Below are 26,092 nucleotides of genomic sequence, written 5' to 3'. Positions count from 1 at the left end.
TGCAAGGCACACAGTCAAGATGGCCCAGTCAGACTCCTGACCCATCCCCAAATGGGTGCTTCCTCCTACTCTACAGCCTGTATACAGAAACCTGCCCTCCTGGAGAATGGGGTCAGCTCCTGTTCACCTGTTCTTCTCTGTTTTCCCACCAGATCTGGCCCCTGCAGCCCACCATGAATCCATCTGTCCACACCCACCCATTTTACAGATGGAAAAACTCAGGTCCAAGAGGAAAGCGGCCCATGCAGGGCTAGTAGAAGAGCTGGGAGTGGAGCTGAAGTATCCTGACTCCCTGCCCCATGGTCTTCCAGGGCAGCTGGGCGACCTTCTCTTATATGTTCCCAACTGGGTCCTCTCTTGGTCTTTCTCATCTTGGTAAACGGTAAAAACATTCCCCCAGGAGCACAAGCTACGAGCCACACTGGACACCTTCCTTTCCAAATATTATTTGTTCCTTTTTCCCACCTCACTGCACTGACCAGGAAGCTCCATTACAATGCTGAATAGAAATGGTAAGAGTGGACACCCTTGCTTTTTTCCTTATCTTAAGTAGCTCAATATTTTTACCACTAAGCACGATTTGCCATAGGTTCTTACAGGTATTTTATAACAGGTTAAGGGCATTCCTTTTTCTTTCAATCTTGCATCAAATTTTAATTTTATTGAATTCCTTGTCCCTGCATCGACTGAAAGTCTCAAGTGACTTTTTCCTTGAATTCAGTTAATACGGTAAATTGCTACACTCGGTTTTTCTAATGTGAAAACAACCCTGCATTTCTGGAATAGACCCTACTTGGTCACTTTATGCATGATTAGATTTTGATTGCTGATATTCTGTTTAGGATTTTGGCATCTAGTTCACGAGTAAGATGGGCCTATGATTTTCCTTTTTCATACTGCCTTTGTTGGGTTTTAGTACCAAGGTTATGTTAGCCTGGGGAATCACTCCTCCTCTTCTGTGCTCTGAGAGTGATTAGACCTAGGAGAAGAGTTATGTGTGAACTGCAAGACGGATCCAAGAAAACATGAAGGAGAAGTTTCAAGGTATAGAGGACAAAGTGAGGGTGTCTAATAGACATCTGTTCAATCAGCCTTCTGGAGGGAGAACAGTGAGAATGGGGCTTACAACAGTCATAAAATATAATGTGTAGAGAAGGAAAAAAACATGAAACCACAACAGCATACGAGAAATAAATCTTCTAACATCCTTATATTCTTTGGTAAATTAAGTATGTGTATTAAAATAGCTAGGGCAGGGCTTCCCTGGTGGCGCAGTGGTTGAGAGTCCGCCTGCCGATGCAGGGGACGCGGGTTCATGTCCCAGTCCGGGAAGATCCCACATGCCGCGGAGCGGCTGGGCCTGTGGGCCATGGCTGCTGAGCCTGTGCATCCAGAGCCTGTGCTCCGCAACGGGAGAGGCCACAACAGTGAGAGGCCCACATACCGCAAAAAAAAAAAAAAAAATAGCTAGGGCAGTGGAAGCCCATTACAATATCTGGTTCTTGGTGGGTAGGCTCTCAGTAAATATTTGTTGGTTGAGGTCATTGAGGGGTTGGGGATGGGTAGGATTCGAGTGGGGTTATGGTGGGAAGAAGGCCCACATGGTCTCTAAAACACCTGCTTGTTGTTAATGCCTCTCTTCTCGGGCATCTGTGAACCTCACCACAATTCCTGGGGAAGAGCCCTAGACTGCCCTTTATAGCCACAGAAACAGGCTCCGAGAGGGTAGTGCCTAGCCACACTCATGCCCCCACCTTGGACCCAGAGCCCAAGCCACCTCTTGCTTCCTGGCTCCCTCTGCAGGGATCCTGTGAGATTATTTCACGGGTAGGCAAACAGCAGGCCAGGAAGCAGTGACCCTGCTGGTGGCAAAGGGCATCCGGAGCCATCAGGAATAGGATCCAGTCTTCTGACCCCAAGATCTGGCTCCTTCCTACCACATGAAGTTGCTTCCGAGAGCTGGGCCAAGCTCACAGGTTTGGGGGCCGTCCCCTGCCTAGTTGCCCTACATGCATGCAACCAAAGTTATATATCTCGCACTGCACGATCTCAGCCCGCCATTGCTCTCTCTCAGCTCAGTTTCCACACTCGCACAAAGGGGGGCAGGGGGTGGGCTCATCCACCTTTCAAGCTCCATGGCTAAGTATACACATTAGCTGTTCTATCAATGTCCATGGGATCTCAATCCAATTTGATGGGAGTCCCCCAGCTGGTGCCTGGGAGTGGACCAGGAGAGGGCCCAAGGAAGATCCAGTTTCTCCTGATCAAGCTTGACACATAGGTAGAAACCATGTCCTGGTAGGTCTCAGCTCTACCATAAACAATTTCCTTGAGCAGTTTTTTCAGTCAGGGAATATAAATATCTAACATCTATTGAGCATATGGTATGTGCCAGGTGTGGGCGCTTTACAAAAGTTTAATGCATTTAATGCTCACAACATCGTTGTGAAGGAGGTTCTGTTATTATACAGCCATTTTATGGATAGAGAAACTAAGGCACAGGGAGGGGAATTCACTTGCGAAAGTCACACAGTTAGAAAAAGGTCTCGCTCCCTCCTCCCCTAATTTACACTGTCTGCAAAGGAAGGCAACGCCTTCTAGTCTGTGAGTTGGATCCTGAGACTCTGGGTCCTAACAATCCTGAGAGGCAGTGCCAATCAAGGCCAAACTGAGGGCTTGGGCACCAAGAAGCAGGCTTTGGTCCAGCCTTGTTATTGATGAGCTTGGGAAAGTAACTCCTCCCACTAAAAGGTGAAGATCAAAAGCACGTTTTCTTACACAGGACCCCAATCCAATGCTCTCCCTTACTGTCTCTTACCCAGAATATAGCCCCCATTGCTAGTTACTGATCACCCAATCTATGGTGGGTGTTTTATGTGCACATCATCTCTAATTATTTTTTCTCCGTAATTTCCTAGGTGTGTAACAAATGGTATGTGTCTCTAATATCCCAGCTGTGTCTACAGTGACCTCCTATGTCTCCTTAATTACAAGTGTGTGTCACCTATGATCTCCCTAATTCCCCAAGTGTGTCTAAACTGACCTGGGACATCCCTCAAATTCCCCAGGGAGGTCTACCTTGATGTGGGTGTCTCCCTAATTCCCCAGGTAGGCCTGCCCTGAACTATTTCTCTTCCAGCTTTATTACGATGTAATTGACATATAAATCTTAAATTGTTAAACGCATCCTGTATTTATCCTCATTCACAGGTCAAAAAAAATCCCCATTCACATGTCAATGTAATTGACATATAAGTCTCTAATTGTTAAACGCATCCTGTATTTATCCCCATTCACAGATCAAAAAAATCAAGATCTAGAGGCTTCGCCCAGGTTACAACTAGGAGGTAACTGGGTCTGATCCGTATCTTCTCGTATTGCTGTGACAGTAGCAACCTCTTTAAGGACCCTCCAAGCATCAGTCTCCCCCTCTGAGTCTATGTCCACTCTGCTCCCAGTGCCCATTCCTCAAATAAAGACCTTCTGAACACTCCCTGCCTAAACACTAGTATGTCTCTACTGAAAAAGAGACAGAAAGAGAGAGGTCCCTCCAAACATCTTAACATGGTCCCCAAGGTGATGAAAATGCTTCAGATTGTATTTTGATGCATTTTGGTGCATATATGCGGGTGTTAATGTAACTTCACCTTTACGTGCCTCTCTTCCAAGACAAGATACCCAAAGGTCAAATGGTATAATTTTGTGGTTAAGGATATGAATGGTACATAATTTGGTGAAGAGAGATGGATTGCTCTAGGGAGCAGAGAGGGGAAGGGGGAGAAATACCCCCAAGAAATCAGAAATGGCTGGAGAGAAAGCACTCTGTACCCTTCTATGCCTGGCGCCTCGCTAGTAAACCCCCCACCTCTGATGTGAATGCAACCATCCGCCCCGTCTGCACCCTCACCAAGACAGCTGAGCAAGGCTCTGGCCAAATTTCACCAGAAATCACGCTCACCAGCTCTGCGCGGGATCTTCGTGCTGCTGGGAACCGCTCCCTCCCACCTTGTTAATCTCCACGATGATTCTCCCCAGAGTAGTCCTCTAACTCCCTTTCTGCCCCTTTGCAGATGACCAGTCACCTTCTACTTCATTCACAGGGAAAACAGAAAATAGCTTCCAAAATGTCCTGACACCAGAACCACAAACCTGCCCATTTGGCACCAACTTGCCTCCTGTTTTGATGCCAGAAGAGCCATCCCTACTTCTTCCGAAGGCCAATCTCCCTACGTGTGTATGAATGGTCCTACCCCGTCCTTTCTCCCTCTGCCCCGAGGACCTTGGTCATTCCATTAACCGTTCTTGTTCCTGGCTCTTCGGCCTCCCCTCCCTGCTGGACTGAGACATGCTCAACTCTCTGGTCTTACACACCCCCCCATCCCTCTGCAGCTGCCACCATCTCTCCTCCGGTCCACACCCATCTTCTGGAAAGGTCTGTCCTCACCCATCGGCTCCCCTCCCTTGTCTCCCATTCACTCCATAGCCCACTGCGACCTGCATTCTCTTCCCTCCATGCCCTCACCAACCAGTGAGCTCCATGGCACCAGATCCAACTGGCTTTCTTTTCCAGCCACGTCTCAACTGTCCCCTCAGCAGTGACAGTCCAACGAATCCCTTTCCTTCATCTTGCAAACATCCCTCCTTTAGCCTCCAGGACCTCGTGCTTTCAGTTATTTACCCACCTCCTTGCTTCTCTGTCTCCAGTGTCAACTCCTTCTCTGCCAGCCACGCTGGAGTTTCTTGGGTTCAGTCCTGAGCGTTCTGCTCTTTGTGCCCTACACCTTCTCCCCAGGTGGACCTCACCCATTCTCAGCTTCAACTTCCATCTTGATGCCGCATTTCCACCTCCAGTTTTGGTCACTCATCTGAGTTCCAGATCTGAGCATCTAAATGCCTACTCAATGCTCCCACTTGATGTCTCACAAGCATCTCAAAGTGAACACGTGCAAAGCTGCAATCACGATGCCCCTTCCCCCAACCTGCACCTGTGTCTCCCTCATCCTCCACCCAGTTAATAAAGCCACGAACTGGGGGCTTACCTTCAGTCACCCCTCAAGTCCAATGAAACTCCTCTGAAATATCTTTTAAACCTATCCATTTCTCTCCATTCACACTATCTTGGTCCAGGCCACCAGCATCTCTTACCTGGGGAACTGCAACAGCTTCCTTACTGGTCTCCCATAGCCCACTCTTGTCCCCACCAATCCATTCCCTTCATGCAGCCAAACGGGTCTCTTGAAAGATGATCATCTCACCACATAACTCCCACTCTTACAAGGCTTTGACAGCTCCCCTCTGTCCTAGGATAAAGTCCATAGAACCAAACATGGCTTGTAAGTCTTCACCTGGCCTGGCTCCCATCACCCTTCTAGCCACAGGGACCTTTCCTGCCTCCAGGACCTCACACAGTCTGTTCCTTCTGCTAGAATGCTTTGCCCGTCACTCGCTCTTCCTTCATCTGGCCCATTCCTACTCATCCCTCCGCCATAGGTTTGGTTTAAATGTCTTCCCTGACACTCTCTAGAGTGTCACACACCCTGCATTTCTTCTTGGAAGTACTCATCAGATTTGTAGCTAACTTCTTGTATAATTATGTGTTTAATGTTTAATGTGAGTTCTGCCGGGACAGCCCTTATATGTCCTGTTTTCCAGCAACTGGCACAAAGTCAGAGCTAAATAATTAGCTGGATGGGTGAATGAGCCAGGGCCTACGGCAGGTGCCATAAGCATGCATCTCACTCGACCTCCGTGACTGCGCTGGAGGTGGCCATTACGCTGCTATGTAGCAGTAGCCATTATGTATGTAGCCATTACTGCTGCTACAGGAGGCAGTACAGTGTAAGTGGTCCAGTGCCTTGAATTCTGGCTCTGCCACATACTAGCTGTGTGGCTTTGGGCAGGTTACTTAACCTCCCTGTGCCCCAGTTTCCTCGTATGTGAAAAGAAGGTAATAACAGTATATACTGTAGGGCTTCTGCAAAGAGTAAATGAATGTGTAAATTGCTCAGGACACCTCCTGGCACAGAGCCAGCCTGCTCCGTGACGGTTATTATTGCTATTGTTATTGTCCTTGCCAGGAGTTTCAGAGACATTAAGGAACTTCCCCAAGGACACAGGACAAGTAAACAGCAGCTCACCCACTCGGTATCCTCACTGTTTTGCCCACCGTGAATGTTCCTAACTCCTCACACCACAGGTCTGTGCAGCACAGGGTGATGTCTGGCTTCAGCCTGGCCACCGAGATGGGTGAGGGGCTGACTGCCTTTAGATGGCACTCAGCCACAGGTATAATATCATCCCGGAAAGCAGAGTCCCAGGAAGCCTTCCCCAGACCCTCCCACAGCAACTCCCCTCCTCTCATTCCCCCTCCACAGCCTCATGTGTGTTCCCCACGGCATCCTTATCGCCCGCAATGATTTGTGACTCTTTCCTTCCCTTTAGCTTGTGTCCCCTCCCCACAGACTCCACGGGGGCAGGGGTTAAGGCTGTCTTGTCATCAATGCCTAGCACACAGTAGGTGCTCAATGAGAATGTGATGAATGAGCACATGAAATGGGAGGACGCACCAGGCTTTGGGTTTAGACTTTACCTGGGGGTTTCCATATCTGCCCCTCCCAACAGACTGGAAGTCCCTCAGTCACCCGCTGTTCATGTCTGTGGACTGTCACCTTCCTCTCTACTCCCTGCACCCACAACAGGTGCTGTCACATGGCATGTGACAGTAAATGCCAAATGACTGCACGAGTCCATGCCTTTCATTTAAAAAACCCAAACCTTAACACACTGGAACCAGCCCAAATGACCAGAAGCCTTTTCCAAAAATAAGCATATGTTGCATCAAAATATTGGAATCACACAATTATGACAATTCACTTAAAGAGGCAATTAGCACACTTAACAATAACTAAACGTGCAAACGCTGTACATGCCTCCTCTGAATGCAATTAAATCCTAAATGCATGATAGCTGAATACCACCCCAGCCTGCTATGGATTCATACTGTGGGCCAGTCTCTGGACCCGGTATTTCCACACGCATTCTCCATTTAATCCATATGAGCTCTGCAGGGAAGTGACTGTTCTCTCCATTCGGCAGATGAAGAACATGAAGTTCAGAGAATGAAGGTGTCCCAAGTTATTCTTGGGATAACAAGAATTATTGTTGGGATTCAAGCCCATGTCTTATGACTCTGAATCCATCATTTTCCCACACTGGGTCAGAGACCTATTCAAGACTCATATTCCTCACTTCCTCTAAGTAAGAAATGAACCACTCAGTGATGCCTAATTTGCTCTCCAGCATGAGTGTCCTCATGAGAATATAGAAAGAGATGCCAAGTTGTAAGAACTCTAGAAGCTAAAAAGATTAGCAAATCTTACAGGGAAACTTCTGTAAAGAGTTGTCTTTTCCTATCCACCCATTCTCTCTCAAACACATTCCAGGGACTTCCCTGGTGGTGCAGTGGTTAAGAATCCACCTGCAAATGCAGGGGACATGGGTTTGAGCCCTGGTCTGGGCAGATCCCACATGCCGCGGAGCAACTAAGCCCATGTGCCACAACTACTGAGCCTGAGCTCTAGAGCCCGCAAGCCACAACTACTGAGCCCGCATGCCGCAAGTAATGAAGCCTGCATGCCTAGAGCCTGTGCTCCGCAACAAGAGAAGCCACCGCAAGGAGAAGCCTGCGCACCACAACAAAGAGTAGCCCCCGCTCACCGCAACTAGAGAAAGCCCACGTGAAGCAACGAAGACCCAACACAGCCAAAAATAAATAAGTTAATTAATTAGTTTAAAAAAAATGCATTCCAATCACATTTTCATCCCACCATCCACCAAAACTGTCTGGCAAGGTCGCCAGTGACCTCCATGTTACTAAGTCCAATGGTCAGATCTCAGTCCCAACTGTCCACGTTGACCTTCTCAGAAGTATTTGACACACCTGGCCACCCTCCTTCTCCTGGGAATAAATTTCTTCAAGTGATTCTAGGACACCACACATGTTGCTCTTCCTAAATCACAGGCCTTTTCTTCTCCATGTCCTTTGCTGGTTCCCATTCTTTCCCTCAACCTATTAATGATGTCACAGAGCTCAGATCCCAGACCTCTTCACTAAATACACTCAGTCCTTGAGGATTTCATCTAACCTCCTGGCTTTAAATACCATTTGTATGCTGCTGACACCCCAGACCATATCTCCAGACCAGACCTCTCTCCTGAACTACAGGTTCATAGAGCCCACTGTATTTGACACCCTTGTTTGGATTTTAATAGACATCTCAAATTTAACACGTCCAAAAGAGAACCTGTCAATCCATGGTTTTCTCCTCCTCAGCTGATGGCAAGTCCATCCTTCCAACTGCTCAGGCCAAATGCCTTGGAGCTATCCTTTGACACCTCTCTTTCTCTCATACCCTACACCAAATCTGTCAGGAAATCATATTCGCCCCACTTTCAGAACAGATACAAGACGGAACCTTTACGGTCCAAGCCATCATCCTCTTTACCCTGGATGAGTGTAGTAGTCTCCTACCTGGTTTCCCTGCCTTCGCCCTTGCTTTGGTCTATTCTCATTCAGAGACCAGAATTATCCTGTTAAAATGTGAGGTCATGTCATTCCTTTGCTCACCACCCTCCAGTGGCCCCCTTCTTACTCAATTATAACAGGGTCCTCAGCAATTCCATTCTTGGGCATATATCCAAAAAAGACAAAAACACTCATTCAAAAAGATACATGCACCCCAATGTTCATAGCAGCATTATTTACAATTGTCAAGGTATGGAAGCAACCTAAGTGTCCATCAACAGATGAATGGATAAAGAAGACGTAGCACGTGTGTGTGCATATACATCTACACACACACACACATACTACGGAACACTACTTGGCCATAAAAAGAATGAAATTTTGCCATTTGCAGCAACATGGATGGACTTGGAGGGCATTATGTTACGTGAAATAAGTCAGACAGAAAAGGACAGACTGTATGGTATCACTTATATATGGAATCTAAAAATACAACAATCTAGTGTATATAACAAAAAAGACCCAGACGCAGAGATACAGAGAAGAAACTAGTGGTTACCAGCGAGGAGAGGGAAGGGGGGGAGGGGGAGTATAGGGGTGGGAGTGGAAAAGGGTTATTATGGGATTATATGAAACCATGTGTGTGAAACTTTTGAAAATTGTGAAGCACTGTAGAGTTTAAAGAATCTTTCATTCAATAAAAAAAGAAGAGGGTCCTTATAATGGCTACATGGTCTACTCCCCCACTCCAACGTACATCCCTTTCACCTTCACGACATCACCTCCTAATATTCTCTTCGTTCATGCCAGTCTGGCCACACTAGGCATGATTCTGTCTCAGAGCCTTTGCACTGGCTGTTCCCTCTCTCTAGAATATTCTCCTCTTAAATATTCACTGAGCTCATTCCTTCACCCCTCAGGTCTTCACTCAAACCCCTGCTTCTCAATGAGGTTTAACCTCACTGCTCAATTTAAAGTCACAAACCATCAGCCACACTCTACTGTTTGTTTGTTTTTCTCTCTTGTTACTTCCTAACATCCTGTATACTGGGTTGGCCAAAAAGTTCATTCAGGTTTTTCATAAGATGTTAAGGAAAAACCTGAACGAACTTTTGGCCAACTCAATATTTTATCAGTTTATTATGTATTACCTGTCTCATCCCACTAGACTATCAGCTCCATGGAGGAGGAGATTTTCACCTGTCTTGTTCACTGCTGTATCCCCAATTTCTTCAACAGTGCCTGGCATGTCATGAGTACTCATAAAGTATTTGATGAATGAATGAATGAATAAATAAACAAATGAACTACTCATCAAATGCCAGAAGAAAGAGTGGTAAGAAAATGAATGGACTGGCAAACCCCAAAAAGATACCCCCTTCTAAGGAGAAGGCTTACTTTTGGCTCTGATCCAAGGGTAAGACACAGGTTGAATCAGTCCAGCACTCCTCCCTTCCTGGAAGTGGTGCATGAAAAACTGTTATCGACTGTCCTTTGTGGGGAGCGAGTGGGAGTGGGGAGGAAGAGGCAGTGAGGCAAACAACAGGGCTAGGAGGTAGGGCTTTACCAACACGTGACATCTACCATACAGATGTGTGTTAGGAGGCTGCTAGAATCACCTTATTTCTCAATTCGTCCATTTGTGCTTTTCTTTCCAAATCAACTAAATAATGAGAACTCAGAGCAAAGCAATATGGCTGGGGGAGAAGGGGCATCCAGGAGACTGGCAGGTTTCTCATGCACCAATTCTAGGAACGGAAGACTACTGGACTGGTCCAAATGACCTTTGTGGCTTGCGCTTGGGTCAGAGACGGGTGAGCCTTCTCCTGGAAGTCCTAGGAGGAAAGGTCTTAATTGAACATCAAAGCCAATGACTCCTTGAGATAGGGGAATAAACAAGCAAGGGAGCAGCCTCTGGGCCTTGAGAAAGGAATGGAGAAGAAAGAATCTAAGAACATCCATTGGACCAGAAGCCTGTTGCAGTGATAAGCTTATGTTCCATGAAATTATCAGAATAAACTCATTTGCTTACCACAATAAAATAAGTGAATCAAAAATTCAACCATAGGAAGTAACAAATATATATATATAGATAGATAGACAGATAGAGATATATTCTTTCAAATAACCCTTTCCGAAACAAATACTTAAAGCTCAAACCTAGAGAATGAAAAGAAAATCAAGAAAGGGATTCTAGAAGGAGTGGTGAGCTGAAAAACTACTACAACTTATATTAATTCAAAATAGCTGTTGATACTACAATTTATATTAATTCAAAATGGCTGTTGATAAGGTGACTGCAGGATTCAATGTGACTATCTTGTAAGGATTCCTAAGATAGAAGAGGTATAGGACAGAATTATAAAACTAAAAATGATCACAAACTAAAAATCGACAGGATTTTGCTAGAAGCTATGCCTTCCTTAAAGAAGACTCCAAATACTGATTAGTTATTTATAATGTAAGGAAAATTTATGTTTAAATATTTTGTTCTAATTTTTTACACGTATTGAGTTGAAGTTCACATAACACAAAATTAACACTTGCGTGGCATTTAGTACATTCATGTTTTGTGAACACCACCTCTGTCTAGTCCCAGAATATGTTTGTCATCCCCCAAAGGAAACCCCATACTTATTAAGCAGTTTCTCCCTACTCCCCTGGTCCCAACCCCTGGTAATCACCGATCTGTGTTCTGTCTCTGTGGAGTCACCTATTCTGGATAGTTTCATATAAATGGAATCATACAATATGCGACCTTATGTGGCTTCTTTCGCTTAGCATAATGTTTTTGAGGTTCATCCATAATGCAGCACATATCAGTAGTTCACTCCTTTTTTATGGCTGAATAATATTCCACTGTATGTATAAACCCAATTTGTTTATCTATTCATCCACTGATGGACATTTGGGCTGTTTCCACCTTTTAGCTACTGCGAATAGTGCTGCTATGAACAAGTTTGTACATATATTTGTTGGAGTTCCTGTTTTCAATTTTTGGGGGTATATAGCTAGGAGTGGAGTTTCTGGGTCATATGATAGTTTGATGTTTAATTTATTGAGGAACTGTCAAACTTTTTTCCACAGTGGCTGCACATTTTACATTTCCACCAGCAACGTCTGAAGGTTCCAATTTCTCCACATCCTTGCCGCCAACACTTACGTTGCATTATTTTTATTATAGCCATCCTAGTGAGTATGAAGTGGTATCTTATAGCAGTTTTGATTCGTATTTCCCTAATGACTAATGATGTTGAGTATCGTTTCATGTGTTTTTTGCCATTTGCATATCTTCTTTGGAGAAATGTCTTGAAGTCTTTTGTCCATTTTTAAATTAGGTTTTCTTTCTGTTGCAGTGTTGTAAGTGCTCTTTATATATTCCAGATACTAGACCCTTATAAGATGTATGCTCTACAGATGGTTTTCTCCCATTCTCTTTCTTGATGATGCCCTTGATACACAGACGTTTTTAATTTTCATGGAGTCCAATGCATCTATTTTTTCTTTTGTTGCTCATGCTTTTGATGTCCTACCTAAGAACCCACAGCCAATCCAAGTTCAGGAAGAGTTACTCCTATGTTTTCTTCTAAGAATTCTGTGGCTTTGGCCCTGAGACATAAGTCGTGGATCCATTTTGAAATAACTCTTGTATATGGCACGAGGTAGAGTCCAACCTCATTATTTTGCACATGGCTTCACTATTTGGTGAAGAGACTGTTCTTTCCCCATTGACTGGTCTTGGCACCCTGGTTGAAAATCAATGGACCACAGATGTAGGAGTTTATTTCTGGACTCTTATTTCTATTCCATTGGTCTCTATATCCATCCTTATACTATTCTATTGTGAACCACACTGTTCTGACTATTGTGCTTTTGTAGAAATTGGGAAGTGTTCTCCAACTTTGCTCTCCTTTTGCAAGATTGTTGTGGCTACTCAGGACCCACTGCAATTTCATATGAACTTGAGGATCAGCTCTTCCATTTCTTCCTAAAAAGGCCGGTGGAAACTTGATAGAGATTGCACTGCATAGGTAGATGGCTTGGGGAATACTGCAATCTAAATAACTTTTGGGTTAAAGACAATGAGAACACTACCTGACAAAACCTGTAAGAGGTGGACAATGGAAAATTTACAACTTTTTACCTAAGTGAATTTATTGGAAGATAAGGAAGACAAAATAGATGAATTCAGCACTCAACTCAAGAAGCTAGAAATAGGAACAAAAGAAACCAAAAGTCAGTAGAAGACTAATAAAATAGAAAACAAACTTTAGAGAAATACAGGAAAGAGATGGTTTCTTGAAAAGGCTAACAAAAGAGTAAACCACTGACAAGAAAAAAGGACACCCAAAAAAGGAATGAAAAATACATTGATTCTTTGAAAGTTGTTGAGAATTCCTTTGTGACAGAGTATAAGGCTATCATAAATGTTTTTTATTTTCAGCTTCATTCTGTTGTTTAAATCTTCTAAATAACTATTAGTTTTCTTTTTCTGTTTGATCTATTGGTTTCTGAGACAGGTAGGTCAAAAAATTTCCACGATTGTGATGTCATCAATTTCTTCCTATATGTCTGTCTATTTTTGGCTTCATATATTTCAGAGCTATGTGGTTAAGTATTTACATATTAATGATTATTGTATCTTCTTGGGGAAGGGTACCTTTCATTATTCAATGGTTTATCCAATTAATGCTTACTAGAAAGTTCTCAGACTGACATTTGGATTACCCATTTCCATCACCCACCCCAATGCTGTATAGGCAGAAGATTCACTGAGGGGGGATCTATAGGAGTAGAGTGTGATTTGGCTTTCCCTCCATCCTGAAACCCCACTTTCGAGCCAAGTGAGAAAGACCCCAGTAGCACAGCTTGTTGGGACTCGGAATGCAACACAAAAGGGGAGGCGGCACCTCCTTCCGTGGTGAGTCTGGTGAGAAAGAAAGAGCTCTCAGGAGGACCCAACTTGTGTCCCCAGAGTTGAGAGGCTCTGTGACTAGAAGGTTTTGAAAGATGGGAGGAGAGCAGAAGCTGCCTGAAATGTCAGGGCCAGGAGAGATTGAGAGAATGAGAACGAGTCAGAGAGCAATCTGCATGTCCCTGGTTTGGCAAGTTAAGGATATGTGAGTTGCTGAGGGCAGGTGAAAGCTAAGGACAATGGTTGGCTGAAGGCATCTATAGAGGTCCCACCCAAGATGGTAGCCTCACAGGGCAGGGGGATCTCAGCAGCAGGAGGTATGTCAACAGGTATACCACCCACAGAGCAGGTCACAAGAGGTGAGCTGCAGAGTGAATCCCCAGCTCAGTATGCCCCATGGAAAAGAGCCAGCGTGTGAGAGCCTGCTATAGCAGCAGGCACGGAGGGTAGGACTTCAACAGTACTAGTCAGCAAGAGGTTTTGACCCTAGTCCTTAATCCTGCCTTACCCTGTCCTGACCCTGGAGTCTCCAGCAGCATCATAGGAAATGGGAGTGGATGGAGAGGTAACAGACCACCCCCATGTCCACTTCAGGTTTCCAAGACAGGGAGCCAGGAAGGAAAGAACATGGGATGGACCGCTGTTTCTTTTTTTTTTTTTTTTGATGCTTGATAAATTTATTCAGAAAGTGAATGAAAACACAAATTAAAAAGAGTTTTCCTTTAACTTTTCAGAAAATAATCTCCAGTGTCCTTGGGGGAACTATGGGAAGAAAAATCAGATTTTTTCCCCAGACCGCTGTTTCTTGTATCCTGTGGAGTCCAGTCCGCTGAATAACCCAGAGTGACAGCAACAACACCTTATGTTGACACAGGACTTTGGGGTTCCAAATGCTTCCACATATTACAAATATTTTCCCATAAAAGCCTGAAGATTCTTGGAATACATCATCAGTGAGTACTTTTTTTTTTTTTAATTCTACAGAAAGAACGCTGTCTTTGGACCTAGACTGACCTGGGGGAATTCCAATCCTGCCACTTACTTGCTGAGGGACCTTTGGCAATTTATCCCAACTACCTACTCCCGAGTGTCTTTATCTACAAAACTCCACCTAACAGCTGAGAGAATTATATGAGGAAACAGATGTGAAAACACAGGAACAGAAGTCAACACAAATCCCCTCTCCCGCCCCCAAGGAGGGGAAAAAAGAAAGACCTCAGGGTGTAAGAGAACAAGTGTTAAATGTCTTTTCCATTTTGGAAACTGAGGTTCGAAAAGGCAAAATGACTTATCCAAAGTCACACGGGTAGCATGTATGGTAACAAGGACAAGAAGCCCTGACTGTCTGGGGCCAACACATACTCTACCATTATTCATGCCCCTCCTCGCACGTACATCAATCCTGATTAGCCCAGGACAGTCCTGCTTTATGCCTCTTGTTCTGGGGTAATTTTTAATAGTGCCTTCTTTCACTTTAAAATTGTCCTGGTTTGGACAATAAACTATATGGCCACCTACCATCCTAACAAATTAAACCTACACCCTATAAGAACATCTCAGCTAGAGGACTGGCATTCAATTCAGTGTTTCCTGACTCTGTTTTCAAAACAAGGAAAATGGCATCTTACCCAAACCTGAAACCCCATCAACTGGATCAGGGCACCCAGCGCCATAACTTCTTATTATGTGTACAGTAATTTTATGGAATTCAGTGGGGACTGAAATGCAATTTTGTCAGGATTGTCTGTGTCCATAATGACCGAGTCAAATTAATCATCTTGGATAATACCCCTGTGTCACCCGTCCCAGAGATGTTTAATAGAATCTTTCTGATTCATGTCTCGCAGACCATCAGATCTGGAGTATTGCCACCCTTCTGAAAATCGGTACAATTATGTCTTCTTGTTGGGCTATCATTTTTCAGGACTAAAAAAATGCTTCTTAAAAATAAATAAATAAAATCCCATGCCACATATAAGTGAAGCAGGAGTGAAAAAGCCATATTGTTAAAATTAAATGTGGATTCTGGAGGTGGGGGGGGGGAGGAGTATGTAATAGCTTTTTAAGCCTTTATTTACAGACAGAACCTCCAAGTCATGGCAACAGGGACGGAGGAGAGTGTAGAAAACTCTCTCACTGGTGGGCCTGATCCTGAAATGCTTGGATCGCAGCAGACAGAGGCATCATAATGTGACAATGACAACCAGTCACACTTGACATGAGTTTTGTTTACTAAAACTATACCTGGGAACAAACATGATAATCCCTGTGTGTTTTTTTGCTCAGAAAATTATCTGAGTCACTTTAAGGTTCTGGCAGCTTTCCAGACTGATACACTTGTGGGGAATGTTTCTGGAAAAATGAGGAATTAGCAGTGGGGTTCCCTTCTTTAGGAGGAATCAGTCCCAGCAGAACTGAAGTAGCAAGGCTGGGGATAACCTGGGGCCACAGCTTTTGAGTAAGAGGGAGTGGCCTGAGCAGCAGGCATTACCCCATTTTACAGATAAGCAAGCTCACTTTTCCAGTAAGTGGCAGAGTTTTATTTTCATAACATATTTTTTTACAATCACATATTCAACTGCCTCTTTGACACGTTCCCTTGGATGTCCTAGAGGACAGGTCTGCAAATTTTTTCTGCAAAGGTACAGATAATAAATCTTTTTGGCTTTGTGGGTCAGTCTCTGTTACAACTATTCAACTCTGCCACTGTAGCATGAAAATAGCCATAGACAATATTGAAACTAATGAACAAAGCTGTGTTCCAATAAAGCTTTATTTACAAATGACAAGTGGTGGGCCAGATTTGGCCCATGGGCCATGGTTTGCTGACCCTTGTCCTAGAGGTGGTTTTTCTTCTCCATAGAACTTTTAGCATCTAACACACAATATTCTTGACTTTTTAAAGGTACTTATTGCCTATTCCTGTCACTAGAATGTGAATTCTGCTGTTTGGTCACTGATTATCCCAAGGGCCAAGGACAGTGCCTTGCACATAGTAGGGCCTCAATAAACATTTGCTGGATGAAATAATACATGAATGAATGAGAATAGGGGTTTTGGACTATTGTGTTTGCTGCTGTATCTCCAGCACCTAGAACACTGCCTGGCACACAGTAGGTACTCAGTAGACTTTTTTTTAAATGAATGAATGCATGAATGAATTTACTGATGGCCCACTGTGGTAGAGGGCTGGGCTCTGCACTATTTTCCCTGTAAGCTCTAAGAAGTCAACAAAGGTCTAAGGTGGTCTTCTCCTTAGAGATGCTGCTTAGTACAAAGTAATTCTAACTTGACCCATGAGGGTCTCTTGGTTCCCTGTCCCCATCTTAGAAATCATCTTCCCATGAATGTGTCTGAATTCCAGCTCTACCCTTGGCAGTCTGTGTAACCTTGGGAAAGTCACTGCTCCTTTCTGGGCCTCAGTTATACCACCTGTGAAAAGAGGGATTTGGACCAATGGATTTTTTTTTTTTTTTTTTTTGTGGTACGCGGGCCTCTCACTGCTGTGGCCTCCCCCGTCGTGGAGCACAGGCTCCGGACGCGCAGGCTCAGCGGCCATGGCTCACGGGCCCAGCCGCTCCACGGCATGTGGGATCTTCCCGGACAGGGGCACGAACCCGTGTCTCCTGCATCGGCAGGCGTACTCTCAACCATTGCGCCACCAGGGAAGCCCTGCTGATATTTCTGATGCTGTTTTTAATCTCCTGTGCCCAGCACGTCCTGGGTGGATGACTTTGGCAAGCTATTTTACCTTCCTGAAAGTCAGTTTCTTCATCTGTAAAATGGGTACTTTAATAGCACCTCATGGTGACTACCATTTGCCATGCACCAAGCCCTATAATAAAAACTTTGGGTATAAATGTATCTTATTTACGTCTCCCCACATCATTTTGAGTAACTTCTAAAGATAAAATTGAGGCTCAGAAAAGTTGGTTGACTTGTCCAAGGTCGCCCAGCCATGAAATGTCAAGACCAGAATTTGAGCCCAGGTCAGTTTGTCTTCCCCTGTCATTACCTTTATAACTCATCTGACCAACAACATCTCTCTATTGTTGCCCATGATGGGCTGAAACCTCACTCAGAGCCACTAGACTCCATCTCAGGGGCCCCTTCAGCCTAGGGGCGACTCAGCCAGGTGGGGGAGACCAGTCCCTGGCCACTTGAAAAGACACTAGGGACTTTCCTGGTGGTGCAGTGGTTAAGAATCCACCTGCCAATGCAGGGGACACGGGTTCGAGCCCTGGTCCAGGAAGATCCCACATGTTGCAGAGCAACTAAGCCCATGTGCCACAACTACTGAGCCCGTGTGCTACAACTACTTAAGCCCGCGTGCCTAGAGCCAGTGCTCCGCAACAAGAGAAGCCACCGCAATGAGAAGCCCATGCACAGCAACGAAGAGTAGCCCCCGCTCGCTGCAACTAGAGAAAGCCCGCCCGCAGCCAAAAATAAATAAATAAATAAATAAATAAATAAATAAATAAATAAATAAAAAGACACCAGTCCCTCCTAGAGTCTCAGGCAGGGGGTGGAAGACATAATCTAGAAGGTCCCTCAGAGGCACCCATTCAGCCCACATTCACAGATGCAAAAACCAGGGCTCAGAGAGGGCGCATGACCTACTCAAGGGCACACAGTGAGAGAGGCTGAAGAGGGCCAGAGCCAGGACTCAGCACCATCCTGGAAAGGTCCCCCATCTGGCCCATTTCGACTTCCTGATCGCTGGGTGATCTTGCATTGCAGCAATGAACAAGTGTGTTAAATCAGGGACTCTCCTACCCTCCCCAGCAAAGACTCAGGCCCTACAGAGGATGCTGAGTTGCAGGTGGCTGGGAGTGGCCGAGGGGTGCTGTTTTAAAGAAAACCCTTGAAATTATGTCTCCAACCCAATGCTGTTCCCTCCCCCAACCCATAAACTTCCTGCACCATCTTCATTGTTTCCATCCCATTTAGAGAGAGTGAACGTTTCCTGGGATTCAATTTCTCTCATAATAGTTGGAAGGAAACAAAACTACATGCTGTAAACATTCACTGCATTGTACGAGAAACCTCAGCATTACGGGGGAGGTGTAGTAAGTGCAGACCCAGGTCTCCCACCCCCAAGCCCCCACCCCACAACCATCCCCAATGCCTCCCATGCCTGTGCCCTCAAATATCTAAACATCTCACAGCCAGGAATCTAGAGCTTTAAAATAAATATATATATTTTAGCTATTGGAATACATAATTAAGATTGGTGAGGTGTAAGTACCGACTCCTTCTCAGCGGTTTTCTCTCAATGAAAACAAGAGAGGCTGGGCCATTTTTCTGAGCACGTGTGTAGGACAGATGAGGGAACATTCCTTAGTTCAGCCTGACATATACTCAATTCTCGCCATATACACATCATGGGTTTTTTTTTTTTTTCCTTCCTTGCATTTTCTTCTCCAGCTGCGAAGTGATATTAAATTTCATCAGATTTGAACAAAATCTGTGGTCTTGAAACAGTTTCCCTTAAGGCCCCTCATATTTATTCAGAACTCATGAATCATGTTCCGATAACAGAACCGTAATTATTTTTAAAGTGTGATGTTTGTGGCTTTAATAGGAAATGCTTGCAAAAGGCCTTTTCTCTTTGCTTGTTTGTAATCTTAGCAGTAATCACTGCTGTTCCCTTCTCTGCACCACAGCAGGCAGAACACAATTTCATTTTCATATGAATCGGGAGCTCTTCACCCAGGTTTTAATTAAAGCAATAAAAGCCATGTCATCTTTGCCCTTTACGATGTACACAGATTCAGAGGCCAGAGTTACTAAGCCTAGAATCTTAGATTTCAACAGTGGCAGGAGGTCTCTGGGTCCCGGGACATTTGCTGGAGGTATTTTTGTTTGTTTCAAAAAGACTCAACCACCCCTCTCTCTGTGGCTGCAGTTTCCTTCTCTGTTAAACAGGAAAGCAACCATACCTACCTGAGATGAAGTGAGACCAGCCACGGAAAACATTTAGCCCCAGTGCCTGAGCCCAAGGAAGTTCCCAGTAAATGTTCATTAGCAGCAGCAGCAGCATTATTTAGGGCTGGAAAAAGCCTACAGACCATCTGCCTTCATTATTCTCAGGAGGGGACTGAGGCTCAGAGAGATACCAACACCAGGTGAAGGGAACAGGGCAGAGCTGAACCTGGAACCCAGAGCTCCTGGCTCTTTCCTCGTTCTGGGCATCCTACACTGCCCCCTGCTGGAAGGAGGCTGCGCATCGACCCAGTCTAGGTCTATGCTTGACCCAAGTGGTAAGAAAAACAGACCAGGCACCCCTGGGGATGGGGCTGACATCCTTCTCTTTCTCCAAGGTCCCATCCAGACCACTGTCTACCTTCCCTACAAATCCCACCCCACCCCACTCAGCTCCGTCAGCATCCAGCGGCTCATGCATCTCCAGCTCACCTCCTTTCCCCATCATGCTCCCAGCCTTCAGATCTAGGCTCTGACTTCCCATCCATCGCAACCCAGCACCATCCCAAGTCCCTTCAGCTCGGCCACCACGCTGATGCTGGGCTCTCAGCTCCTCACTCCCCAGGAACGTCTGCTCCACTCTGTCAACACCCCCTCCCCAGACACACCCAAGACTCCATCAATGCCCATGGCTGCTCACCTTCGAATCACCACCCGCTTCCCACTCCGTGACTAAGGTGTCCTCACTGTCCAGCACCTCCCTCAGGGATTCTCTGAGCCTAGGGTTCCCTCTCTTCTGTCCTTACCCAGCTTGGATTCCCTGGTCCTTCACTTCAGTCTCTCTTGGGCAACGAAGCTTGAGTGTCCTTCTGGTACACCTGCCTGGCAAATCCTTGCCCTGGATTCACCCAACTGTCTGCCCTTATAGCACCTGCACCAAGAACTCAGTCTTCCACAAGCCATGACAAATATCGCAGACCGCCCCCATCCCCTTAGACCTCCAGTGCCCTGACTGTCAGCAGGTGACCCAGCAACTCACCAACCTCTCTGAGAAGACAGGTACATACAGGGGCGGAAGCCTTCTGCTCCGAGCCATCCCATCTACAAAGCCACACTCCTTTCCTCCTTGGTCCCTGCTTCTGGCCAAGGCCAGAGCTTCTACCTCTGGGCAGGACCCACCCCTCCCACCCTCTCCCAAAACTTAAGCCATCAATTAACTCTTTCCTGTCCTGAGCCCTGAGCATCACCTCTTTTCTGGATGCCTTCCATCAAGATTAATTCTAAAGACTCTATCATCTTTAAAAAATCCTTCCAAGGAGTCCTCATCTCACTGAGTTATGGTCCTTGCTCTTGTCTTCCTCAGCTAGACTTCTTAGACATTGTCTAGACTTGCCATTTACGTCCTCACCTCTCACTCCCTCCTCCATCCACCCTGGGACCTGTAGGACATCCCCTACACATCAGAACTGCTTTTTCTGAGGTCCAGGATGACTTTCTCTTTGCTAAAACTATTGGACATATCTCAGTTCCTATTCCAACCAACCCCTCAGAAGCATCGACCTTCTGCTGCTTTTTGTTTAAATTTTATTTAATTTTTTGAAGTGATACTAAATCCTCATGGTTGAAAACCCCTGAAAAGGTCAGTGAAAAGTCTTTTTGCTACTCTTGTCTACCTCCCAGTAACCAAAACACACACACACACACACACACACACACACACAAACACACACACACACACACACACACACACACACACGATGTACAGTGTCACTTTTACTAGTTTCCATATATCCTTCCAGAGTTATACAAGCACACAGAAACATATATTCTTACTATCCTTTTGGCATAAATGGTAACCTACTGTACTTACTGTTCGCCATCTTGCTTTTTTCAGGAAATAATGTATCGAAAGAACTCTATCACTTCCAGCCACACAGTATTCCACTTGATATATGTACATAATTTCTGTAACTAGTCCCATATTACTGCACATTTGGGGTTTTTTTTTCCAATTTTTTTGCCACCATAAACAGTAACAAAATGAATAATCTTGAATATGTCATTTCTCATGTATACAGATATATCTGTAGGATATATTTCCAAAAAGGGAATTACTGGGTTAAAGGGTAATGCGTTTGTAATTTTGATAGATGCTGCCAATTATCCTTTCATAAGGGTTATACCAATTTACTCTCCTTTCAGTGATGTATAAAAGTGCCTCTTTCCCCTCAGGGGCTCCAACACAGTACGTTATCAAACCTTTGGATTCTTGCCAATCTAATAGGTGAAAAATGGTAGTTTTGCTTCTCTTATGAACTATTTTTAGCATTTTGTCATATATTTAAGATCCATTTATATTTCTTTCTCTGTAAACTATTAGTTCATATCTCCTGCCCATTTTTCCACCAGGGTTTTGAATTGATTTCTAGGAACTCTTTATATATGAGGGAAATCAGTCCTTTCAGTATACCATAAGTTGAAAACATTCTTGCCCAATTTTTCATTTGTCTTTGACTTTACTTATGGTATTTTGAACATACCAAAGTTGTTTTGTATTTTAATTTATGGTCAATTTTTATGTCTTCTCTTTTAAGACTCTGAGTGGTGGAAATGCCTTTCCAACTCTGAAGTTGTAAAGTATACTTTAAAGATTTTTTTTTCTGGTGCCTTTACGGTTTCCTTGAGTACATTTAAATCTTTGATTTATTTAAAGTTTATCCTTTGATAGGGAAGTAGCTGGATCCAACATCATTTTTCCCCAGATCCCCTCCCTCCTTCTTGGAACACTGCCATTGGCTGCTAAGACTCCATGTTCTCCTCCTACTTCTCCAGCCACTGCTTCTCAACCTTTCACAGTTGTCTTCTCCTCTACTTTGCCTTCAAATGTTAGAGCTCAACATTTAAGAGTCATTGGTCCCCTACTCTTCTCACTCTCCTCTCTCTCCGTAAATTTCGTTCTCTCAAGGTTTTAATACCATAAGCTGAGGACTTCCAAGTTCAGTTCCCCAATGAGCTCTAGACTTATACAACCATCTAGCTACTTAGACATCTTTACTTGGATGAACATCTCAAATGGAACATGTCCAAGTCTGGCCTCATCAAACCTGCACCTCCCTAGACCATCCCCAGCTTAGAAAGCTGTACCATCGTGCTGGGAAAGAGACTCATCATCGAAGCCTGGGAGTCTCCTTTACTCCCCTATTTCTCTCTCCCTCTGCATCCATCATCATCAAGATCTTCCGGCTTTATTTCCAAAACACATCTCAGATACACCCACTTCTTCCCATCTCCTCTTTGCCGCTACACAATCTAGGACAATACATCATCCTTCACTTGGACTATTACCACACCCTCCCATTTGGTCTTCCTTTATCCACTCTTGCCACTGAGAGCTTTTAAAACTGCAAATCTGATCACATCATTCAATCTCAGTCTCTCTCTGTCTCTCACTAACAAAGCCCAGTAACTTGCTTTGACTAATAAAATATGCTGGAAGTAGTCATGTGCCAGTTTTCTCTCTCTAACACACGCACGCACACATACACACACACACAAGCTCTTTCAATAATTCTTTTTTTTAATTTAAAAATTTTATTTTATTTATTTATTTTTGGCTGCATTGGGTCTTCGTTGCTGTGAGTGGGCTTTCTCTAGTTTTGGAGAGCGGGTGCTACTCTTCGTTGTGGTGCACAGGCTTCTCACTGCGGTGGCTTTACTTGTTGCGGAGCACGGGCTCTAGAGCGCAGGCTCAGTTGTTGTGGCGCACGGGCTTAGTTGCTCCGCAGCATGTGGGATCTTCCCGGACCAGGGCTCGAACCCGTGTCCCCTGCATTGGCAGGCACTGCGCCACCAGGGAAGCCCCTCTTTCAATAATTCTTAAAACAAAGTCTGAAATATTTAGCAGAAGTGGTATTTATAGATGGCCAATAGGCACATGAAAAGATGCTCAATATCTCTAATTATTAGAGAAATGCAAATCAAAACCACAATGAGGTATCACCTCACTGGTCAGAATGGCCATCATTAAAAAGCCTACAAATAATAAATGCTGAAGGGAGTATGGAGAAAAGGGAACCCTCTTACACTGTTGGTGGGAATATAAATTGGTGCAGCCACTATGGAAAACAGTATGGAGTTTCCTTAAAAAACCTAAGACAGAGTTGCCATGTGATTCAGCAATCCCAGTCCTGGGCACATATCCGGAGAAAACTCTAATTCAAAAAGATACATGCACCCCAGTGTTCATAGCAGCACTATTTACAATAGCCAAGACACGGAAGCAACCTAAATGTCCATCGACAGATGAATGGATAAAGAAGATGTGGTGTGTGTGTGTATATATATATATATATATATATATATATATATATATTACTCAGTCATAAAAAAGAATGAAATAATGCCATTTGCACCAACACGGATGGACCTAGAGATTATCATACTAAGTAGTCAGAAAGAGAAAGACAAATACCATATGATATCACTTATACGTGGAATCTAAAATATGATACAAATGAACTTATTTACAAAACAGAAACAAACTCACAGACATGGTTACCAAAGGGGAATGGGGTGGGAGAGGGAAAAATTAGGAGTTTGGGATTAGCAGACACAAACTACTATATATAAAATAGATAAACAATGAAGACCTACTGTATAGCACAGGGAACTATATTCAATATCCTGTAATAAACCATAATGGAAAAGAATATATGTGTGTATATATATATGTGTGTGTGTCTATATATACATATAGCTGACTCATTTTTCTGTACACCAGAAACTAACACAATGTTGTAAATCAATTATACTTCAATTAAAAAAAACAGAAGTGGTATTTACAGCCATGAGAGTGGAAAACTCTACCTACAACTAGGAAGGCTGTAATGAGGAGGTGACATTTGCAGTGGCCATGAAAGAACAAATAAGCATTTGCTGGGTAAAAACGGCCAGGGGATTCCCATCAGAGGAAACGCCGCACACAGGGGCACAAAACTGTAAATGAGCACAAGAGGTTCGTCTCGAGTGACCATTATTAAAGCATTATTTATGGTAATAAAAACAATAAAAAGAAGACATAGGCAGTTGTTTTGAACACTGGCACTTTACATACTATCTTAGGTTAGATTCTCTTGAAGTAGAGCTGAGACGGGGATTCCCATGAGAGTAACTTATTGAGAAGTGACTTTAGCAAAGGGGAGGGAGGGAAGCAGGAGAGGGCATGTGATGGAGCTGAGTAAGGATGTGGTCTCAGCTAGAGCTGGCTGGAACTCCATGGGGAGTGGCCCAGTTGGTCCCCCTTGAGACAAGGGGTGGGGCCTTCTAGACCATCTCCCATTCCCCTTCCTGGTTCATGGTTCCCGTTTGGCAGAGAATTCTCTAAGGAAGGGTCAGCTGTGAATAGGTAACAGCCAATACTCACAACAGCTGGATAATGGATGTCCTGAGCTGATGAAGGGAATCTGCAGGGGAGGTACCAACAGAATCCACATCGCACTCCTCGTTTACTTCTCAAAACACCTTAGGAGGCAATCATTACTCCTCCCATTTGACAGGAAGCTGACATAACTTACACAAGGGCATCTGGCTGGGATGTGGAAAAGCTGGAATTTGAATCCAGGACTGCTAAGACCCAAGCCTAGTTCCTTTCCTCTTCACCCTCATCCCAGGAAGAGGGAGAATCTTTCTGGATCACTTAACCAGGAAATATCGATCCCTGTAACTCCTGAATGGGGAACCCTCTCAGGAGGGGAAAGAGCTGATCTCTACTGGGCCCTCCACCCCTAGAAGTTGCTGACGGGCCAGAAACCATGCCTGACAAATGCATCTTGGGCTCAGACCACCCAAGAAAGTCTGGTACAAAAGAAACTCAAGGTCCAGGGAGGTAGGAAAAGTGATAATACATGAAAACTAAGGCAGCTATTCAGGAATTTTGGAGAGACTTGCAAAAAGCAAACAATGAAGCGAGCATTTGCAGAAGAAACTTCAAGCCCATGAGAACTCGTCTGAAAGTTTTTACAAGGGGACACAGTTGGCTAATACATATCCTGTAGGAACCTCTGTCTCAGCTGCAGAGATAAAGAAGATGGTGTTTCAGGAGAAGGTTAAATTAAAGAGCAAGTTTTTAACATGATAAAATTGCACTTTCTGGAAGCAAACATCTTCCAGAAATGGCTTCCTGCTTACATATAGAGCTTTGCACATAGAAGGTGCCCAATAAACATGTGGTGAATAGATGAAGCTTGCATTTAACTGTATTTATAAAACGCATTTCATGCCATTTAGTGTTTATCCTCTGAATCCTCTACCAGCTATGAGACCTTCATTTGCCCACATGTGTATGTCAATCCTTCAATAATTGGGACAATACAATTCCTACAGCTGATGAGGCCACACACCATGACTGGGTATTCATGTACAAATGTGCATGTGTGGGTTCAAGCAAGCATTCCAGGGAAGAGACTGGAAGGAAAGGTAGAGAACTTTTGGCATTAAGAACTACAGGCCTTGTCCATCTACAGATGAATGGATAAAGAAGATGTGGTAAATACACACAATGGAATACTATTCAGCTATAAAAAACGAATGAAATATTGCCATTTGCAGCAACATAGATGGACCTAGAGATTATCATACTAAGTGAAGTAAGCCAGACAGAGAAAGACAAATATCATATGATATGACATATATGGAATCTAAAAAAATGATACAAATGAACTTATTCACAA

The 26,092-nt window shown here is 44.3% G+C and overlaps 1 protein-coding gene across 7 annotated transcripts in view; it reads right to left on the bottom strand.

Moving 5' to 3' along the window:
• TOX2 (TOX high mobility group box family member 2) overlaps positions 1-26,092 on the bottom strand; it is a gene marked incomplete at both ends in the record, with an annotated part of 131,476 nt that overhangs the window by 47,851 nt on the left and 57,533 nt on the right. The window lies entirely within an intron of this gene.

Source organism: Leucopleurus acutus, assembly GCF_964270905.1.
Source record: "Leucopleurus acutus genome assembly, chromosome: 16".
NCBI classification, from domain to species: Eukaryota; Metazoa; Chordata; class Mammalia; order Artiodactyla; family Delphinidae; genus Leucopleurus; species Leucopleurus acutus.
The sequence above is the reverse complement of the archived record's forward strand: the minus strand, read 5'-3'. Positions and strand labels throughout refer to the sequence as shown.